The sequence below is a fragment of the Oryx dammah genome, unplaced genomic scaffold (assembly GCF_014754425.2).
Source record: "Oryx dammah isolate SB20612 unplaced genomic scaffold, SCBI_Odam_1.1 HiC_scaffold_17, whole genome shotgun sequence".
Lineage (NCBI taxonomy): Eukaryota > Metazoa > Chordata > Mammalia > Artiodactyla > Bovidae > Oryx > Oryx dammah.
Genome location: NW_024070201.1, coordinates 66,530,757 through 66,553,767, shown reverse-complemented (window position 1 = coordinate 66,553,767; position 23,011 = coordinate 66,530,757).

Genomic DNA, 23,011 nt, shown 5'->3' with positions numbered 1-23,011 from the left:
ATAAAACTCAATCTCTAACTGAAAATCAGGTGAAGTGTGGAGGTAAGCAGACCCAAAAGAGGTGATGTCTCAGGCTTCAGGTTCATAAATTAGGCCTAGAAATCCAAGAACTAGAGTCTGGATCACTAAAAGGATATAAAATAGCTGATTGATCATATAAAAACCTCACAACAAAGAAGAGCAAATGTGATTACCAAACTGAAGATGATAGTGAAGACAAGAAATAAGTTGATTCCATAAGCTTTGTATGGGTAAGATGAATTATAGAGAATAGACTAAATTTGAGAGCACATTTAATTTGTTTTGGTACAACATTTTAGTACTCAAAAGGAAATTATTATTTTTTTTAATAAATTTATTTATTTTAACCGGAGGTTAATTACTTTACGATATTGTATTGGGTTTGCCATACATCAATATCTATCAGCCACAGGTATACACGTGTTCCCCATCCTGAACCCCCCTCCCTCCTCCCTCCCCATACCATCCCTCTGGGTCATCCCAGTGCACCAGCCCCAAGCATCCAGTATCATGCATTGAACCTGGGCTGGCAACTCGTTTCATATATGATATTATACATGTTTCAATGCCATTCTCCCAAATCATCCCACCCTCTCCCTCTCCCACAGAGTCCAAAAGACTGTTCTATACATCTGTGTCTCTTTTGCTGTCTCACATACAGGGTTATCATTACCATCTTTCTAAATTCCATATATATGCGTTGTTGCTGCTGCTGCTGTTAAGTCACTTCAGTTGTGTTCGACTCTGTGCGACCCCATAGATGGCAGCCCACCAGGCTCCTCCATCCATGGGATTCTCCAGGCAAGAATACTGGAGTGGGTTGCCATTTCCTTCTCCAATGCATGAAAGTGAAAAGCGAAAGTGAAGTTGCTCAGTCGTGTCTGACTCAGCGACCCCATGGACCGCAGCCTACCAGGCTCCTCCATCCATGGGATTTTCCAGGCAAGAGTACTGGAGTGGGGTACCATTTGCCTTCTCTGATATATGCATTAGTATACTGTACTGCTGTTTTCCTTTCTGGCTTACTTCACTCTGTATAATAGGCTCCAGTTTCATCCACCTCATTAGAACTGATTCAAATGTATTCTTTTTAATGGCTGAGTAATACTCCATTGTGTGTATGTACCACAGCTTTCTTATCCAGTCATCTGCTGATGGACATCTAGGTTGCTTCTATGTCCTGGCTATTATAAATAGTGCTGCGATGAACACTGGGGTACACGTGTCTCTTTCAATTCTGGTTTCCTTGGTGTGTATGCCAAGCAGTGGGATTGCTGGGTCATAAGGCAGTTCTATTCCCAGTTTTTTAAGGAATCTCCACACTGTTCTCCATAGTGGCTGTACTAGTTTGCATTCCCACCAACAGTGTAAGAGGGTTCCCTTTTCTCCACACCCTCTCCAGCATTTATTGCTTGTAGACGTTTGGATTGCAGCCATTCTGACTGGTGTAAAATGGTACCTGATTGTGGTTTTGATTTGCATTTCTCTGATAATGAGTGATGTTGAGCATCTTCATGTGTTTGTTAGCCATCTGTATGTCTTCTTTGGAGAAATGTCTATTTAATTATTTGGCCCATTTTTTGATTGGGTCGTTTATTCTTCTGGAATTGAGCTGCATGAGTTGCTTGTATATTTTTGAGATTAGTTGTTTGTCAGTTGCTTCATTTACTATTATTTTCTCCCATTCTGAAGGCTGTCTTTTCACCTTGCTTATAGTTTCCTTTGTTGTGCAGAAGCTTTTAATTTTAATTAGGTCCCATTTGTTTATTTTTGCTTTTATTTCCAGTATTCTGGGAGGTGGATCATAGAGGACCCTGCTGTGATTTCTGTAGGAGAGTGTTTTGCCTATGTTCTCCTCTAAGAATTTTATAGTTTCTGGTCTTACGTTTCGATCTTTAATCCATTTTGAGTTTATTTTTGTGTATGGTGTTAGAAAGTGATCTAGTTTCATTCTTTTACAAGTGATTGACCAGTTTTCCCAGCACCACTTGTTAAAGAGATTGTCTTTACTCCATTGTATATTCTTGCCTCCTTTGTCGAAGATAAGGTGTCCATGGGTGTATGGATTTATCTCTGGGCTTTCCATTTTGTTCCATTGATGTATATTTCTGTCTTTGTGCCAGTACCATACTGTCTTGATGACTGTGGCTTTGTACTGGAGCTTGAAGTTAGTCAGGTTGATTCCTCCAGTTCCATTCTTTTTTCTCATTGTTATTTGTTAAGTCATCATTTGTAAGTGATACAAAACAGTATCTCATCCTTTGTAAATTCAGTAATTTACATCCTCATATGATTGTTTGCTGGATTAAATCAGATAAGACATTTAAAAGGTGCAATGATGTCCAACTCTTTGTGATTCCATGGACTCTTTGTGACTCCAGGGAAGCATGCCAGACTTCCCTGTCTTTCACCATCTCCTGGAACTTGCTCAAACTTATGTCCATTGAGTTGGTGATGTCATCCAACCATCTCATCCTCTGTCATCACCTTCTCCTCCTGCCTTCAATCTTTTCCAGCATGAGAATTTTTTCAAATGAGTTGGCTCTTTGTAACAGGTGGCCAAAGTATTAGAGCTTCAGCATCAGTCCTTCCAATGAATATTTAGGATTGATTTCCTTTAGGATGGACTGGTTTGATCTCCTTGCAGTCCAGGGAACTCTCAAGAATCTTCTGCAACACCACAGTGCAGGAGTATCAGTTCTTCGGTGCTCAGCCTTATTTATGGTCCATCTTTCACTTCCTTGGTGGCTCAGATGATAAAGTGTCTGCCTACAAGGTGGGAGGCCTGGGTTCAATCCCTGGGCTGGGAAGATCTCCTGGAGAAGGAAATGGCAACCCACTCCAGTATTCTTGCTTGGAAAATCCCATGGACAGAGGAGTCTGGTAGGCTATACTCTCCATGGGGTCGCAAAGAGTCGGACATGACTGAGCGACTTCACTTCTCACATCCATACATGACTACTGGAAAAACCATAGCTTTGACTATATGGACCTTTGTTGGCAAAGTAATGTCACTTCTTTTTTAATATGCTGCCTAGATTTGTCATAGCTTTTTTTTCCCAAGGAGCAAACATCTTTTAATTTCATGGCTGCAGTTACCATCTGCAGTGATTTTGGAGCCCAAGAAAATGAAGTCTTACTGTTTCAATTGTGTCCTCATCTATTTGTCATGAAATGATGGGACCAGATGCCATGATCTTAGGTTTTGAATGTTCAGTTTTATTATTCTTATATAATATACTTATTTCTGAATGTGCAATATTGTCTTACAAAAGTATACTTACTGTCTTACAAAAGTATACTTACTGTCTTACAAAAGTATACTTTTCTTTCCCATGCCTCTGACAAAAATTGACAGGATATATTCAATGAACGTCTCCTGGAGGATTGTAAAACATTAAATTGCTCTCCTTCCATATTGAGAATCTCTCTTTCTGCTCACTTTCATCTCATGAGATATTGTCAGACCAAATGTAATTTCATTCCAATACTTTGTTCTATCTGACCAATTCCAATTTTGATTATACAGTATTTTTTGGATGATTGATTGAGTCCCCCCCCTTTTTGTTGATAAAGACATGAATTGAGTACATTTGCCACAATTATCTGCTGCTTGCTGCTGCCGCTGCTAAGTTGCTTCAGGTGTGTCCGACTGTGCGCGACGCCACAGACGGCAGCCGACCAGGCTCCCCCATCCCTGGGATTCTCCAGGCAAGAACACTGGAGTGGGTTGCCATTTCCTTCTCCAATGCATGAAAGTGAAAAGTGAAAGTGAAGTCGCTCAGTCATGTCTGACTCTTAGTGATCCCATGGACTGCAGCCCACCAGGCTCCTCTGTCCATGGGATTTTCCAGGCAAGAGTACTGGAGTTGCGTGCCATTGCTTTCTCCTTAAGTGTAGTTTATCCAATCCATCTGGGTTGGGAGCAGTAGAGCACTATCCCCGTTGTTCAAAGCACTGTCTGTGTTTGATATTGCCTGTATTTTTTGCTCAAGTCTTATATAACTGAGCCTTTTCTCTCCTTCCAAATTTGAGCCTCCAACCCCATCAGACCCCCTTTCCCTTTATTATATCCTGTGAAAATATAGTGTTGAAAACACGTTGCTGAGATGAATTTGACCACGGCATTTCCCATGCAATGAATATGACAGAAAGCAAAATTTTAAAGATTCCTCACATTTTCAGTCATCTTCAAGAGCCCTAGGAGATGTCCAACCAATGTTTTCACACAGACACAGGTTTTTATAAAATTTTAAAAACTAAATATTTTAAGATTTGGTATGGCCATTGATTGTTCTAGTGTCCCTTTCATCACATTCCTCTCATATTAAATAGTGTAAGTGGCTCCCAGTGGATCTACTGTCCATTTCTTGGGACGTCGAGATGCAATTGGACACTCAGTTTGGGTTGAGTAGTTTAGGCTTCCATGTACATTTAGTATATATTTAGCATTACACATATCTCTGTGTGTGTGAGCACAGGCATACCTTGGAGATATTGTGGGTTTGGTTCCAGACCACTGCAATAAAGCAAGACATATGAATTTTTTTGTTTTTCTGCAGCATACAAAACTTATGTTTATGCTGTAGTCTGTTAGGTGTGCACAAGCATTATGTCTGAAAAGCAACGTGCATACTTTAAGAATACTTTATCACTAATAAATACTAACCATCATCTGAGCCTCCAATCAGTCATAGTAATGACATCAAATGTCACTGACCACAGGTCATCATAACAAATGTAAAATTATGGAAAAGTATAAATACCACTAAAAGTACCAAAATATAACACAGAGACACAAAGTGAGCAAATGCTGTTGGAAAAATGACAATTGATTTGCCTGACACAGGGTTACTACAAACTTTCAATTTATGAAAAATGCAATATCTGTGAAGTACAATAAAGGGAGGCACAATAAAATGAGGTATAACTGTATATGTCATAAGTACTAAGCATATAAGTGTGCGTGTGCATGCATGTGTGTGTTTTGCTTAGGATTTGCATTCACATCTGCGTGTAGCTAGGTTTTCGTCAACTTTACTGCCATAGGAACAGCTTTCATCTCATTGACAAACAAGACTGGTAACATTTTCATGACCAGGGTTCATTTCGGACTCTGAACTTTCCCACAGCTTTGAAGACCAGAAATATGTGGGCATAGGATGAGGTACAAGATGTCAATTGCAAAAAGCCAAACTCATAAAGTTCTATACAATATTACAGCTAATGTATAAAATACACCTGATAGAGATCTTTCCAATTTTTCAATAACCCTAAACATTTATATGACATCCATGTTCACGTTAAGTCAATTCAGTTGCATATGACTCTTTGCAACCCTATGGACTGTAGCTCACCAGACTTCTCTGTCAATGGGATTCTCTAGGCAAGAATGCTGGAAAGAGTTGCCATGCCCTCCTCCAGGGGATTTTCCCAACCCAGGGACTGAACCCATGTCTCCTGTGGCTCTTGCATTGCAGGTGGATTCTTTACTACTGAGACACCACGGAAGCCCTTATGTGACATTCAGTTCAGCTTAGCTCAGTTGCTCAGTTATGTCCTACTCTTTGTAATCCCATGGACGGCAGCACATCAGGCCTCCCTGTCCATCACCAACTCCCAGAGCTTACTCAAACTCACGTCCATTGAGTCAGTGATGCCATCTGACCATCTCATCCTCTGTCATCACCTTCTCCTCCTGCCTTCAATCTTTCCCAGCATCAGGGTCTTTTCAAATGAGTCAGTTCTTCAAGTCAGATGGCCAAAGTATTGGAGTTTCAGCTTCAACATCAGTTCTTCCAATGAATATTCAGGACTGATTTCCATTAGGATGGACTGGTTGGATCTCCTTTCAGTCCAAGGCACTCTCAAGATTCTTCACCAAAACCACAGTTCAAAAGTGTCAAATCTTCAGTGCTCAGCTTTCTTTATAGTCCAACTCTCACATCTATACATAACTACTGGTAAAACTATAGCCTTGACTAGATGGACCTTTGTTGGCAAAGTAATGTCTCTGCTTTTTAATATACTGTCTAGGTTGGTCATAACTTTTCTTCCAAGTGTCTTTCAATTTCATGACTTCACTCACCATCTGCAGTGATTTTGGAGCCCCCCAAAATAAAGTCTCTCGCTTTTCCACTGTTTCCCCATCTATTTGCCATGAAGTGATGGGACTGGAAGCCATGATCTTCGTTTTCTGAATGTTGAGCTTTAAGCCAACTTTTTCACTCTCCTCTTTTACTTTCATCAAGAGGCTCTTTAGTTCTTCTTCACTTTCTGCCATAAGGGTGGTGTCATCTGCATATCTGAGGTTATTGATATTTCTCCCAGCAATCTTGATTCCAGCTTGTGTTTCTTCCAGCCCAGCGTTTCTCATGATGTACTCTGCATAGAAGTTAAATAAGCAGGGGGACAATACCAGTAAAAAATTGTAAACCTGTAAAAAATGGAAAATTATTAAAATTATGTAAGATACAAGAATGAAATACAGTATTTTAATTTTCTCCATGGAAATAATATCACAAAAATAGTGAGAGTGAAAAGAAGTGATAAATGACTATGCCACTAAGAAGGCAAAAGAATAATGTTAATAGAAATATTCCGTTTTCTAACAAATCATTTTTATTTTGGATCTTGAATCTATTGTACAACATATTTTCCCCAGTTTCTCATTCAAAAATCTATTTTCTTTGTTCATCTAAGTTAGTTTAAAATGCTGCTAAGTCGCTTCAGTCGTGTCCGACTCTGTGCGACCCCATAGATGACAGCCCACCAGGCTCCGCCGTCCCTGGGATTCTCCAGGCAAGAACACTGGAGTGGGTTGCCATTTCCTTCTCCAATGCATGAAAGTGAAAAGTGAAAGTGAGGTCGCTCAGTCAGGTCTGACTCTTCGCGACCCCAGGGACTGTAGCCTACCAGGCTTTTCTGTCCATGAGATTTTCCAGGCAAGAGTACTGGAGTGGGATTCCATCATTTTCTCTATAGTTTAAAATAATTTATTAGCAAATAGTTGAGAGTAGATACTGTTATTGGCACAAATTAATTAAATAAGTGCAGTCATGTTACTGAGATTTAGACAGCTAAATATGTATTTAATTTACTTTGTGTCATCTTCAAATTCTACATTTTTCTAAGTAAATCCAAAGAGCCTTTGTGGAAATGTTGCTGGATTCCAATTATATTCTGTATAGTTTACCAACTTATTGTCAGTGTCAAGGACCATTTGTTTGAGTTGTTCTTAATAGGGGTACTCTTCAGAGCCCCATTTCCTCCTTCAGATGCTCAAAAGCATAAGGTGAAAGCAAAACCAAGTTAAAATTTTATCTCTTTTGAATGTTAATAATTAAGCTGCAATTTTGATTGAAAATAAGAGTAGCAGTCATGTATTTCCATATCTCAGCTGTCTTAACACTCAGTGAAATCATTAATAGTGGTTTAGAAATAATATTTTCAGTTTTTTCCTTATCTGGTACTAAACTTTATTCCTCATAGAGAACGTTTAGTTTGGAAGAACTGGTTCATAAGAAAATATTTCATTGCCTCTGGTTTCATGAACTTACCACGACTTTGGTAGTACTTACCCAAATAAATTTAGGATTTATTTATCTTTGTTGAATTTTAATTTTATCACTTTTCCTCACAATTTATCCTCATTTTTTTAAATTGCCAGAAAGAAAACTTCCTCTTAACTATTTCTCCATTAGATACTTTCTTTCTTTTATTTTTTATCAGATACTTTCTGACAAAATATGTTCTACCCTTTTATGAAGGGTTCAAAGAACAGAAACTTATTTCAACCACAGAACCAAGTATCTTATTATGATTCAAATGCTATAAATCATTTAATTCATGAATCATTAACTTACTAACTGAACTGTATCTTGAAATATAATTTTCTGCAATGAAAATTTTACTTATGCATTAATCAGATGTTAAATTAAATGTAAAAGAAAACTAATCTCTGACAGCATTTGACGGATAAGCCAATATATATTTCTATGAATATTTTTGGAAGTAGTTTATGACTCTCAAGCATTTGGTTACAGAGAAGATTCAAGGACAAAGGTCAAAATCCACATTCTAGGCCCCAAACTAGAGATTTTTCCTCAAGTGTCCTGGAGAGTGACCCAAATATATGGATTTTTAATCAAGAACCAATATCAATTAAAATGTTTGGCTTCATTTTGGGATCAACATATATTATATATTTTATACTTTTCATAAATTTTCAGGGGGAAAAACATAGTTTTTTGATAGATGCAGCTTTCACTCTTTCCTTATGTATCCAGTATAAAGGAAGTCAGAGATATAATACACCAGGGGTTTCATAGTAACTCAGTAAATGATTCATTTGCATAAGTTTACAGCAAGGCTCCCCAGGTGGTGCTAGTGGTAAAGATTTTGCCTCCCATCGCAGGAGACAGAACAGACACAGGTTCAATCCCTGGGTCAGGAATATACCCTGGTGTAAGAAATGGCACCCTACTCTTACCTGGAAAATTCCATGGACAGAGGAGCCTGGTGAGCTACATTACATGGGCTGCAAAGAGTTGGACATGACTGAGCATATGAGCACATCAAGGCTCAGCCTTGCAGGCTTTGGGAATCTGGCCCTTTTATTCTTCCATATGCTATGTGGAGTGGAATAGAATAAAAAGAATAGTTGTCTTTATTCTAACTTTTACATAGCACTTGCCACATTGGGATCGGAGGACCACATGCTCTTTGTAAGGTTTAGAGAATCTTACAGATTGCTAGAGAATATTAATGATTAAAATGTGGAGTCCTTTCCTATTGGGAAAATGAAAAGGATATTTTCTGCATGTGGTCAGTGGAGACAGTCAAAAGTTAACTTATATCACTCACAGACCTGTATTCTCCAACACCTTATTGTTCTTCCATCGATCAGTCTTCTCTCTTTGTGACCCATGTACTGCAGTACATCAGGCCTCCCTGTTCTTCACCATCTTCCAGAGTTTGCTCAAATTTGTGTCTATTGAGTTGGTGATGCCATCCAACAATCTTATCCTCTGTTGTTGTCCCCTCAGCACTTTATTGCTCTTCTGTTAACTAGAGGTCACAACATCTTTTTTTTTTTGCACTCAGTTCAGTTCAGTTCAGTTGCTCAGTCATGTTCGACTCTTTGTGACCCCATGGACTGCAGCACATCAGGCATCCCTGTCCATCACCAATGCGCAGAGTTTACCCAAACTCATGTCCATTGAGTTGGTGATGGCATTCAACCATCTCATCCTCCATCAGCCCCTTCTCCTCCTGCCTTCAATCTTTCCCAGCATCAGGGTCTTTTCAAATGAGTCAGTTCTTAGTATCAGGAGGTCAAAGTATTGGAGTTTCAGCTTCAGCATCAGTCCTTCCAATGAATAGTCAGGACTGATTCCCTTTAGGATGGACTGGTTAGATCTCCTTGCAGTCCAAGGCACTCTCAAGAGTCTTCTCCAACACCACAGTTCAAAAGCATCAATTCTTAGGTGCTCAGCTTTCTTTATAGTCCAACTCTCACATCTATACATGACTGCTAGAAAAACCATAGCCTTGACTAGATGGACCTTTGTCGGCAAAGTAATGTCTCTGCTTTTTAATATGCTATCTAAGTTGATCATAACTTTTCTTCCAAGGAGTAAGCATCTTTTAATTTCATGGCTGCAGTCACCATCTGCAGTGATTTTGGAACCCCCTAAAATAAAGCCGCTCACTGTTTCCATTGCTTCCCCATCTATTTGCCATGAAGTGATGGGCTGGATGCTATGATCTTCATTTTCCGAATGTTGAGCTTTAAGCCAACTTTTTCACTCTCCTCGTTCACTTTCATCAAGAGGTTCTTTAGTTCTTCACTTTCTGACATAAGGGTGGTGTCATCTGTATATCTGAGGTTATTGATATTTCTCCCAGCAATCTTGATTCCAGCATGTGCTTCGTCCAGCCCAGAGTTCTCATGATGTACTCTGCATTCAGAAAACGAAGATCATGGCATCCGGTCCCATCACTTCATGGGAAATAGATGGGGAAACAGTGGAAACAGTGTCAGACTTTATTTTGGGGGGCTCCAAAATCATTGCAGATGGTGACTGCTGCCATGAAATTAAAAGATGCTTATTCCTTGGAAGAAAAGTTATGACCAACCTAGATAGTATATTCAAAAGCAGAGACATTACTTTGCCGACTAAGGTCCGTCTAGTTAAGGCTATGGTTTTTCCAGTAGTCATGCATGGATGTGAGTGTTGGACTGTGAAGAAGGGTGAGAGCTGAATAATTGATGCTTTTGAACTGTGGTGTTGGAGAAGACTCTTGAGAGTCCCTTGGAATGCAAGGAGATCCAACCAGTCCATTCTGAAGGAGATCAGCCCTGGGATTTCTTTGGAAGGAATGATGCTAAAGCTGAAACTCCAGTACTTTGGCCATCTCATGCGAAGAGTTGAGTCACTGGAAAAGACTCTGATGCTGGGAGGGATTGGGGGCAGGAGGAGAAGGGGACGACAGAGGATAAGATGGCTGGAAGGCATCACTGACTCGATGGACATGAGTCTGAGTGAACTCCGGGAGTTGGTGACGGACAGGGAGCCCTGGCGTGCTGCGATTCATGGGGTCGCAGAGTTGGACACAACTGAGCGACTGAACTGAACTCTGTGTATAAGTTAAATAAGCAGGGTGATAATATACAGCCTTGACGTACTCCTTTCCCTATTTGGAACCAGTCTGTTGTTCCATGTCCAGTTCTAACTGTTGCTTCCTGACCTGTGTACAGATTTTTCAGGAGGCAGGTCAGGTGTTCTGGTGTTCCCGTCTCTTCAGGGATTTTCTACAGGTTGTTTTCATACACACAGTCCAAGGGTTTGGCATAGTCAATAAAGCAGAAATAGATTTTTTTTTTTTTCTGGCACTCTTTTGGTTTTTCAGTGATCCAATGGATATTCTCAATTTGATCTCTGGTTCCTCTGTTTTTTCAAAATCCAGCTTGAGCATCTGGAAGTCCCTAGGTCATGTACTGTTGAAGCCTGGCTTGGAGAATTTTGAGCATTACTTTACTAACATGTGAGATGAGTTCAAGTGTTTTTTTGCACTAGCTCTATTATTTTCCAATGCAATGTTCAAAGCATTCTCCTTTCACTCTTTTTTGAACTCTTCTCCTCTGGAGTTCATGCTCTCATTCATACTCTACAGGGACATCATTTGAGACCATTAACTTTCCCTGATCAAGAGTGTTACTAACAGATGCCCCGTATTCCTCTATACTCTTTAGTTCTGCTGTCTACTTGGGTGAGTTCAATTGCTACATGGCTGACTGATTTTGAACCACAGCTTCTCATGGCCTTGATATTATTCCACTCCATTTCATATACCCATTTCCACTCTGCTGTTCTGGAACTTATCATCATCTGAGATGTCCGTGTGGAATTCAGATATCTCTATCTTTCCAAAGAGAAAAGTTTATCCTGACAATCCTCTGGATGTTTCTTTTTCTAAAGAGCAAGACAAATTAAATAATTACAAAAATTTGAGAACTATCATGAAGAAAACAAAAAAGTAGGAGAGTTAGGCTATGAGAAAGAGTGAAACTATGTCTCAAAAAACAATGATTCTCAATAATTTCAAAGAATAAAACCTTTCTTATTCAGCACTGTTTTCATCAATGAATATTCTTGTATAATTTTAATATTGTTAAAAACATCAAAATTTTAGTTTTATAGCAAAGCTTGGGGAAAATGTAGATGGATTGAAAAGAATATGTATTCTGTGACTGAACACTATAGATTTCTAATAACTCCAAAGATAATAGATGTTCTCAAAGATTTTTAAAATTTATAGTAAATGTCCCCCTCCTTTGAGAATTTTCACATTTGCTTCATCATTGACTAGATTACAAATCAAGAGCTGTTGTTTTCCCAAGACAATAACAAAAAGCCTAGTAGATCCTTATTCTTTATAATCAAGGACAGAAATAAAAATAGAATAATCTCTAAGCCATCTAGTTACTATAGCACTTCATAATTATTAAGTAATTTCTGCCTTCTAAGAGCTATACTAACTTTATATGTATTCACTTATTTTCTCAAAAGTCCAAGTACCTACTCAATATTTCTTCATAAGTGTCTCACTGATATATCAAAATGCATACATTTAAAGTTTCAGTTCTATCACCAAATTTTTCTCACTCATACACCAATTTCTAATTGCTTAACTAATGTTGAAATTATTACTTTTGATACCAATTATTTATGACATCACTCTAAAAGGTCAACAACCTTCTCTCTGTAATTATCAGAGTAAATTCAGTTCAGTTCAGTTCAGTTGCTTAGTGTGTCTGACTCTCTGTGACCCCATGGACTGCAGCATGCCAAGCTTCCCTGTCCATCACCAACTCCCAGAGTTTACTCAAACTCATGTCCATTGAGTCAGTGATGCCTTCCAGCCATCTCATCCTCTGTTGTCCCCTTCTCCTCCTGCCCTCAATCCCTCCCAGCATCAGAGTCTTTTCCAATGAGTCAACTCTTCACATGAGGTGGCCAAAGTACTGGAGTTTCAGCTTTAGCATCATTCCTTCCAAAGAAATCCCAGGGCTGATCTCCTTCAGAATGGACTGGTTGGATCTCCTTGCATTCCAAGGGACTCTCAAGAGTCTTCTCCAATACCACAGTTCAAAAGCATCAATTCTTTGGTGCTCAGCTTTCTTCACAGTCCAACTCTCACATCCATATATGATTACTGGAAAAAGAAATCTTTGACTAGACAGAACTTTGTCAGCAAAGTAATGTCTCTGCCTCTTAATATTCTGTCTTTATTGGTCATAACTTTTCTTCCAAGGAGCAAGTGTCTTTTAATTTCATGGCTGCACATACCATCTGCAGTGATTTTGGAGCCCAAGAAAATAAAATCTGTCACTGTTTCCATTGTTTCCCCATCTATTTGCCATGAAGTGATGGGGCTGGATCCCATGATCTTAGTTTCTTGAATTTTGAGTTTTAAGCCAGCTTTTTCACTCTCTTCTTTCACTTTCATCAAGAGTATCTTTAGTTCCTCTTATTGACATTTCTCCTGGCAATCTTAATCCCAGTTTGTGCTTCATCCAGCCTAGTATTTCGTATGATGTACTCTGCATGTAAGTTAAATAAGCAGGTGACAATATACATCCTTGACAAACTCCTTTCCCAATCTGAATTCAGAATAAGTAGAGAGAAAATTTTTCAGTGAGGGTATAAATGATTTAAACTTCAATGTCACCAACCACACTGATTCAGAAATTAAACACATAATTGATATATGCAACAGCAAAAATATATCTCACAGATATTTAGATGAGAAAATGCAGTTTTACTTGAGAATTATATTGGCTGATTCCAATTTTCAGAAATACTAGAACAGGCAAAATTAATCTGTTGTGCTCAGAACACAAACAGTGGTTTTCTTCCGAGAAGGGTGGAATTGACTGGAAGAGGTAACACAGAAATGTTCTGGAGTGAAGGATGGATTTTACACAGGTTGCTTGGTGTAATTTATAGGTATATGTAATTTCTAAAACTCAAATTACCTTACATTTAAGAATAGAACTATGTAAGGTAGAAATGATTTTTCAAAAAGAATTCTTGAGCTTTACTTCTTATGTATTACCTCTTGTGAACTTGTGATATCATTGGCAAATGGCAGGTTTCTCTTCCTCTGTTAGCATACAGTAATTCCTTTTATTTTTTATTTTTTTTCCTTTTAATAATCTACTGATTTTTCTTCTTTTGTTGACCTTCTGATAGAGAAATTCATTTTCTTCTTTTATTCATATGAAATACACCCTGTTTTTCTTAGAAATCTATTATGTGCTACCCAATATTAGTTACCAAAAATTCAGACAAAAATTAGACAATTTCACTATTCACAAGGAGTTGATAGTTGAGAATAAAACAAATAAGCTCCTAGAAAATGGGAATTCAAACAAAGTAATTAGGTTCTCTTCTGGAAAATTGGAGATATCAAGGGAATATATCATGCAAGAATGGACATGATAAAGAACAGAAATTGCAAGGATGTAAAGAAACAAAAGAGATTAAGAAGAAATGGTTAGAACACATGGAAGATCTATTCCAAAAAGGTCTTAATGAACCAAATAACCACGATGGTGTGGTCACTCACCTAGAGCTGGGCATGAGGGAACATGAAGTCAAGTGGGTCTTAGGAAGAAGTATTACAAATAAAGGTGGTAGAAGTGACATGATTTGAGCTGAGTTATTTCAAATCCTAAAAAATGATGCTGTTAAAGTGTTACACTCAATATGTCAGCAAATGGAGAAAACTCAGCAGTGGCCACAGGACTAGAAAAGGTCAGTCTTTATTTCAATTGCACAGAAGGGCAATGCCAAAGAATTTTCAAACTACCATAAAATTGCACTTATTCAATGTGCTAGCAAGGTGATACTCAAAATCCTTCAAGCTAGTCTTCAGCAGTACACTAACTGAGAACTTCCAGATGTACAAGGTGGGTTTAGAAAAGGTAGAGGAATCAGAGATCAAATTGTCAACATTCATTGGATCATGGAGAAAGCAAGGGAATTCCATAAAAACATCTACTTCTGCTTCATTGACTACACTAAAGCCTTTAACTGTGTGGGTCACAACAAACTTTAGAAAACTCTTTTTTTTTTTTCTTTCTCAAAAATTAGAATTTATTTGTTTTTTGTTTTGTTTTATTTTTCACTTTACAATATTGTATTGGTGTTGCCATACATCAACATGAAAATTCTTAAAGAGATGGGAATACCAGACCACCCTACCCGTCTCCTGAGAAACCTGTATGCAGGTCAAGAAGCAACAGTTAGAACAAAACATGGATCACTTAACTGGTTCAAAATTAGGAAAGGATTATGACAGGCTATATATTGTCACCTTGTTTATTTAACTTCTATGCAGAGTACATCACAAGGGCTTCCCTCATACCTCAGTCAGTAAAGAATCTGCCTGCAAATCAGGAGACAGGGTTTGATTTCTGGCTCAGGAAGATCCCTGGAGGAGGAACCTGGCAAACCACTCTGGTATTCTTGCCTGAAGAATGCCATGAACAGAGAAGCTTTGCAGGCTATAGTGCATGGGATCACAGGAGTCAGACATGACTTAGAACTAAACCACCACCACCGAGTAGATCATGCAAAATGCCAGGCTGGATGACTCACAAGCTGGAATTAAGATTGCTGGGAGAAATATCAAAAAAATCTCAGATACGCAGATGATACCATTCTAATGGCAGAAAGTGAAGAACTAAATAGCCTTTTGATGAAGGTGAAAGAAAAGAGGGAGAAAGCTGGCTTGAAACTCAACATTCAAAAAACTAAAATCATGGCATCTGGTCCCATCATTTCATGGCAAAATAGGGGGTACAGGGGGAACAGTGACATATTTTATTCTCTTGGGCTCCAAAATCACTGTGGATGGTGATAGCAGCCTTGAAATTAAAAGACATTTGTTCCTTAGAAGGAAAGTTATGACAAACCGAAAGAATGTTTGAAAATGAGAGTCATCTCTTTGTCAACAAAGGTCCATATAGTCAAGCTATGGTTTTTCCAGAAGTCATGTATGAATTTGATGGTTGGACCATAAAGAGAGCTGAGACCTGAAGAACTGATACTTTCAAACTATGGTGCTGGAGAAAACTTCAGAGTCCCTTGGACTGAAAGGAGATCAAACCAGTTGGTCCAAAAGGAAATCAACCCAAAATATTCTATTCATTGAATGGACTCATGCTCAAGCAGAAGCTCCAATACTTTGGCCGCCTGGTACAAACAGCCAACTCATTGGAAAAGACTCTGATGCTGGGAAAGATTGAAGGCAAAAAAAAGAAGAGAGCAGCAGAGGATGAAATGGCTACACAGCATTACTGACTCATGCATATGAATTTGAGCAAACTCCAGGAAATCATGAAGGACAGAGGAGCCTGGTGTGCAATAGCCCATGGGGTCGCAGGAGTTGGACATGACTTAGCAACTGAACAACAACAACAAAAATTTGGTATCCCCTCGAAAGAAATCTTCTGTGCAACAAAAATTTAAACTTATCTAATCTATTATATAGTGCTAATAAATACAAAAATAATGACATGTCTGAGGTACAATCATGTTGCCTTCAAGATAACATCTCTTATTAGTTTGAGGGTAAACTTTTAGATGAAGACATACTCCTACAATTAGAAAGTGTATATAGCTCAGTTAACTGAATGTTTCTGAAAAATTAGTCACTCTGAGATTAATTTTGGATAAGTAAGTTGTCAATAAATGTGAAAGTTCTTGCCATTTAGTCTTAATAATTACCCTGCCACAGTTTTTGTTTGGTAGAAAAATACATGTTAATTCTAGGTCAGGCACAAAGGAATATAACTAACAGAAATAGCATTAGAGGGCAGATCATCATTTTGTTCTCCTGGTTCCCTGAGTCCCAGTTTCCCCAGGACAAAGATTCAGGTGACAATTGCAAACACTGTGGGTTGAGTTCCTGGAGAAGAACCTTCAGCACTGGAAACCTGAATCTTAAGCTGATCATTATATAATCTTTGTAAAGATAGTGTAAAAGACAAGTCCATTTATACTCCCATTCAAATTGTGCATAAACACAGAAGATTCATGGAGAATATTCTTCCAACCAAAGTTAGATTTGTTCCTGGATTGCTTTAAAATACATCCCTATATATGCCATAGTATTTAAGCAACTCTATTTCAGAATTTCAGAATCACCCTCTCTGATGGCTGTCATTGGCAATTACTCTAAAAGAGTACTTTCTGGATCCAGTCATATTGGTATTTTAAGCAATGCTCATGAGCAGGTAACTGAACTATTGCAAGTATCATCTGAAATACTTCCTTAGCTTTGTGCTGTTCACTGTTGGTGATGGTCTGGTATATGAAAAGTGATGTGCAGTTGTCACATTTAAGGTGACTCTATTTTCTATCTAATTATATTTCCATAAAATGAAAGCATGAAAATATTTAGGAGCAGAAAAATTACTTTGGTGGTGGTAGTTGTGGTGGTGGCGGCGGTGTTGGTGGTGTTTGTGCATATGTGATTAGTCACGTAAGCATGTCTGACTCTGCGACCCATTGGACTGTAGCCCACCAGGCTCCTCAGGCCTTGGCATTTTTCAGGCAAGATTACTGGAGTTGGTTGCCATTTCCTATTCCAGGGGATCTTCCTGACCCCAGGATGGAACCCATGCCTCTTGTGTTTCCTGAATTTCCAGGCAGATACTTTACCACTGTCCCATTTGGGTGGAATGATAATATTAATCTAGCAAATGCATTTCAGGATTTCCATACTTCATCAGGTCTTTAGAATACTTCTTTTTTCCTCAAGACCTTGCTTGATATTTACCATTGTTCCAACTAACATTAATAGCACTAATAGTTACTCTTGAGAATCATATCTCATTTGTTTTACATTCTATGGCTGAAGAGAAAGTCAAACTATCTGATTAAAGTCCAGCATCAGTAGACCACTGTGTCCTATAGACTCAATCTCAAAGATCACTTCAACCTAAGTGGGCAGCCTCTTAATTTGCCATCCTCTGGTGAACATGTGATCAAATCATTTTGATAATGAGGTTTACTTGTAAATGGGGACTGGTATGTTTCTGAATTCATTTAGTCTCAAGAGTAGTTAAATTTGGAGGAAAGAATTGAAAGAACAGTAGAGAGTCATATTTATAGAATCATTGCATATTAATATTAAAGCTCCTAGATCTCATTTTTACCAACAGCAACACTTTGTGATAAATACTATCATCTCTATTTTATTTGAATGAAACTGAAGGCTAGAAATTTGGGGAAATTTATCCAGAATCCTGTAAATATCATTGAGAGACAGCCAATTGCTTTTCATTAGTAAGGAAAATGAGTCTCAATTTGGTGCTTTAAATCCAAGATTTATAAAAGCTTAACCAGTCATATTCTTATGATGATTTGCCTGTATTACTCCATGCTCCACCACAGTCTCTGTTATAGGTTGGTAGTAGTTATGTTACTGGGAAGAGAGTGACCATCACAACCTGCATAAGATGTTAGCTTATGTTCTCATAGTAGAAAAAAGTTTGAGAGAAGAAAATGGTGGTTACCCCCAAATAGGATTTTTTGTCTAAGTATCTACCACCAAATATTTATTACAAGGAAAGTATATCATTCAGCTGTTATAACATCTATCTTTTTTTTTAATTGGAGAACAATTACTTAACAATATTATGTTAGTTTCTGCCATACAGCAATGTGAACCAGCCATAAGTATACATATAGTCCCTTTCTTTTGAGCCTTCCTCCCATGCCACCCCCATCCCATCCCTCTAGGTTTTCACAAAGCACCAGGTTATACAGCAATTCCCACTAGCTATTTTACACGTGATAATGACTATATTTCAATGCTACTCTCTCAATTTGTCTTACCTTCTCCTTCCTCTGCTATGTCCACAAGCCCATTCTCTGGGCAAGACCACATACCAAGAGTCTACTTTCTCATATTTACTTACAAATAGAGGAAATACATACTAATATATTGATGTTTAGCTCTCTAGTTAACATTTTTGTACTCTTCCAGAGGCGTGAGACAATTGACCTTGATTCTTTCAGTGGGTGGGGTATACCATATGACCATAAGATATCCAAAAGGAGAAGATAGAGGTTCTGGGGAAAAAAAAAAAAAATGACATATTTGAAAAGGTTATCTCAAGTTCTGTAAATAGGTGAAGATAAATATTAGGACAAGTACAGTTGTGATTCAGATAGCAGTTCCCCAGCTTCCTACTTAGACAAGCAATCCAAGTAGTGGTGGAATCAAGCAGAGTCCAAGCACTTGAATGTCAGCAGGGCCTTTGTCTTTCAGGCATCTAGCCAGGATTTAGGGTCAGGCTTCAGCTCTGGAGTGGATTTAGTATTCGGATTAGAAGAACCATTTGAAGTAGGCATAGTAGTGAAGTAAGAGCACAGAGTTAGAAACCAGAAGTGTGTAGGGTTTAGTTCTACCTGTTAAAAAAGGCTCTGTCGTGTGACTTGTACTCTCTGTACTTCAGCTTCCTCTTTTGTAAAGTGGGCTTGTTTTGAGATGAACAGAACTGTTTTGAGATAGATAATATGTGAAAGAGAATATTAAGAATTACAGGGAGTTCCCTCATGGTCCAATGGTTAAGAATCTGCCTGCCAATGCAGGGGACATGGGTTTGATCCCTGGCCTTAAAAGACTCCACATGCCACAGAGCAACTAAGCCTGTGTGCCAAAATTACTGAGCCCACACCTAGAGCCTGCCGAACTGCAACTACTACTGTGCCTGCGTGCCTGAACTACTGAAGCTCGCGTGCCCCGGAACCAGTGTTTGGTAACAAGATAAACAATCACAGTGGGAACCCCGTGCACCGCAATTAGACAGTATCCCCCACTTCCTGCAACTAGAGAAAAGTTCATGAAGCAACAAAGACCCAGCACGGCCAAAATTAGATAAATTTAAAAAAATAATAATTATAGCAATATATAATTATTAACAATTAAACCTTGCTGCTATGACTACTTTTAATTCTATCTGGCTAATTGCCTTGAGGATACCTTCCTGAATGTCATTTTGCTTACTCATGAAATGAGATTGTGGCACTCATCTTTCAAGGTTATAGTAAGAATAAGAAGTAATATGAAGCACCTGGTGTGGAATTTGGGCTCAGTGGCCTAATGCCAATTTCTAAGAGTAGGTGTCAAGGCAGAGGCTAAAGATATACCCTATGGACAATAGAAGTTACCATTGGAAAATAACTTAGAAACTCAGTTTCCTCAATGGCACACAAGGTTCCAGGTCTTGAGAGAAAAAAAAAAATCATTGTAAGCTACAATCAGTTAACATCAGAAAGTTTCTGAACACTTGGAATTGCCTTTGTTTCAGTTAATATTTGCCCAGGAATTTTGGTTGGGTGCCATCACTATATTCACCCTTAGAAACACATGAAGCTGAAGCTGGTAACTTGAGCTCAGAATTTCACTGCTAATCTAAGATGGACAAATACCTTGCTTTGTAAAGGATGAGTATGGAAGTAATACTACTTACTGGATCAGTTCAGTTCAGTCACTCAGTTGTGTCTGACTCTTTGTGACCCCATGAATCACAGCACACCAGGCCTCCCTGTCCATCACCAACTCCCAGAGTTCACTCAGACTCATGTCCATTGAGTCAGTGATGCCATCCAGCCATCTCATCCTCTGTCGTCCCCTTCTCTTCCTGCCCCCTATCCCTCCCAGCATCAGAGTCTTTTCCAATGAGTCAACTCTTCGCATGAGGTGGCCAAAGTACTGGAGTTTCAGCTTTAGCATCATTCCTTCCACAGAAATCCCAGGGCTGATCTCCTTCAGAATGGACTGGTTGGATCTCCTTGCAGTCCAAGGGACTCTCAAGAATCTTCTCCAACACCACAGTTCAAAAGCATCAATTCTTCAGTGCTTAGCTTTCTTCACAGTCCAACTCTCACATCCGTTCATGACCACTGGAAAAACCATAACCTTGACTGGACTGATGATTTAGGCATGTTAAAATATTACCAAATTATGTTAAGTTTCATCAACCTTGATACACCCAATATGTATTTTTTGGGCTTTTCATTTACTTCCTAAAAACTCCATGTAGAAAAAAAGACCTTTCATAAAAAGGATCTTGCTATTCCTGGACATTATTACAATTGCTAGAAATATGACTCATTGGCAAGACTGGAACACACACGGGCACTAATATTGAGTTCCTTGGGAGTATCCAATGGCACTGATTCCTGGGAATAGATTTAGAATGCTTTTTTTAAACTTACTGTTCCTATCATGACATTAACTACTTATCAAAATAGTTGTACATTTCTATACACAGGATAGAAAAATTAAATACTAAAACCGAAATTTCTCATTTCATTTTTACACTAAACATCAGAGTAAATCTGTTTGAAAAAAGGAGGAAAATAGATTTCTTTCTTGATAAACTTCATTTCCCCCAAATTTTCTGCAGCTGATACAACTTTTCAGCCCCATAAAAAGACAAAAATAAATAAATAAACTGGCCTTGTGGTCTTCTATTTCTTTCAGCTTTTAAAACATGTACAAAGTAGAAAGCAAAATTTCATTATGATCTGTATTACCCTTTAGGAATTATCAAATAAATAGATCAGTGAAAGTGAAAGTCACTCAGTCATGTCTAACTCCTTGCAACCCCTTAGAATATACAGTCCAGGGAATGCTCCAGGCCAGAATACTGGAGTGGGTAGCCTTTCCCTTCTCCAGGGGATCTTCCCAACCCAGGGATCGAACTTGGGTCTACCCACATTGTGGGCAAATTCTTTACCAGCTGAGCCACAAGGGAAACTCAAGAATGAGGGAGTGGGTAGACTATGCCTTCTCCAGCAGTTCTTCCTGACCCAGGAATATAACCAGGATCTCCTGCATTGCAGGCGTATTCTTTACCAGCTGAGTAGATTCTTTACCAGCTATGAGGGAAGTCCTGTAAAGGGAAACTGAAAGAAAATATAAAGTATATTTTCTGTAGAAATCCCTGTGTAGCAAAAAGTCCAAAAGTCCTTTCCTTAAGTTTCAAAATAAGTGCAATTAAATAAGGCATTTGATAAAAATTTCATTTATTTTTATTTATTGAGTGATTTATATATTCTACATACTCTTCAAGGAATTATGGAAATAATAAACAAAAATGATAAAGGGGAGTAGACATACACTCAGTCAATTTAGTTCAGTTGCTCAGTCATGTCTGAAAAAAGCCAGTCAAATGACATGAACTTTAAGATTGAGGATCAGCAACTAAAATAACTCTGTAGATGTTGATTTTTATTAGGTGATAATAGATTTAGAAACAAAAAAGTAAAAAAATAAAATGCAATATTATTTCCACCTCTTCTCACTTTACCCAACTCCTTCCCTTCTTCCTTATATCCCAGAGTATTAAACCTATTCTGATGTTCCTCCAGTGCAATCTTTGTTGAAGTTTATTTATTTATTTATTTATTTTTTATTTTACTTTACAATTCTGTATTGGTTTTGCCATACATTGATATGAATCCACCACGGGTGTACATGCATTCCCAAACATCCAATATGTCAATCTAACCTGGTTTAACAAACTGGTGCTTTCACAGCTGAGGTAGGTACCATGGTGCCCAGTTATTTTAGTTTTGATAAAAGATGATTGTCAAGCTTTAGCTACAGCCAGTTTAAGACTTTCCTCTGTGCTTTCTATTTCTGAATATACAGATGTTGATTTTATTTATTTATTTTCCATCGATGGAACTACTTTCTTGCCTTCTGGGATTTCATTCTGCGCTCAAAATATTTATAGCTCTACCTGAAAATAGCCACGTTCAAAATTCTAAACTGACAAACTATTATCCAAACTTTGGCATAATCAAATGTTGCTGTCATTATTTACCATACATTTCACCACTTCAAAAACATGAGCTGAATTCATATTGTCCCCAATCCCAATAGAGAATTATAAGCCAATTATAGACAAGAGATGACATCAAGAATATGCACATTTAATTAGATGATCTTCTCTAAATTGTAAGACTGATTAATTTAAATATTTATATGCCCTTTTTTTCTTAGACATTGTTTAAATTTAAGTACAAATCCCTGTACAAAAATATAATTTTAGAAATGAGAATGTTTCACATAGTCTGTTGTCAAGATGATTCAAAAATACCTTTTTAATAACATGGTTATTTATTCAGCAAATAATTATTGTTTTCTTGCTATCTGTCAGGTAGTCAAGAAAATATCAAAAGCACACTCATTTACTTAAATTAATTTTCAGTATCTTTTAAAAACAGCTATTACAGAAATTAGAATTAAACACAAGGCCTTTGCTAGAATTGAGCACAGATGCTAAAAGAAGTTAAAAGAGGCTGACTTAGATTATCACCCCAGTAGGTATTACTGAGTACAGTTATTTTTTGATGATTAGATGAACAAATAACACAGAAAGAAGGAAGTCCTG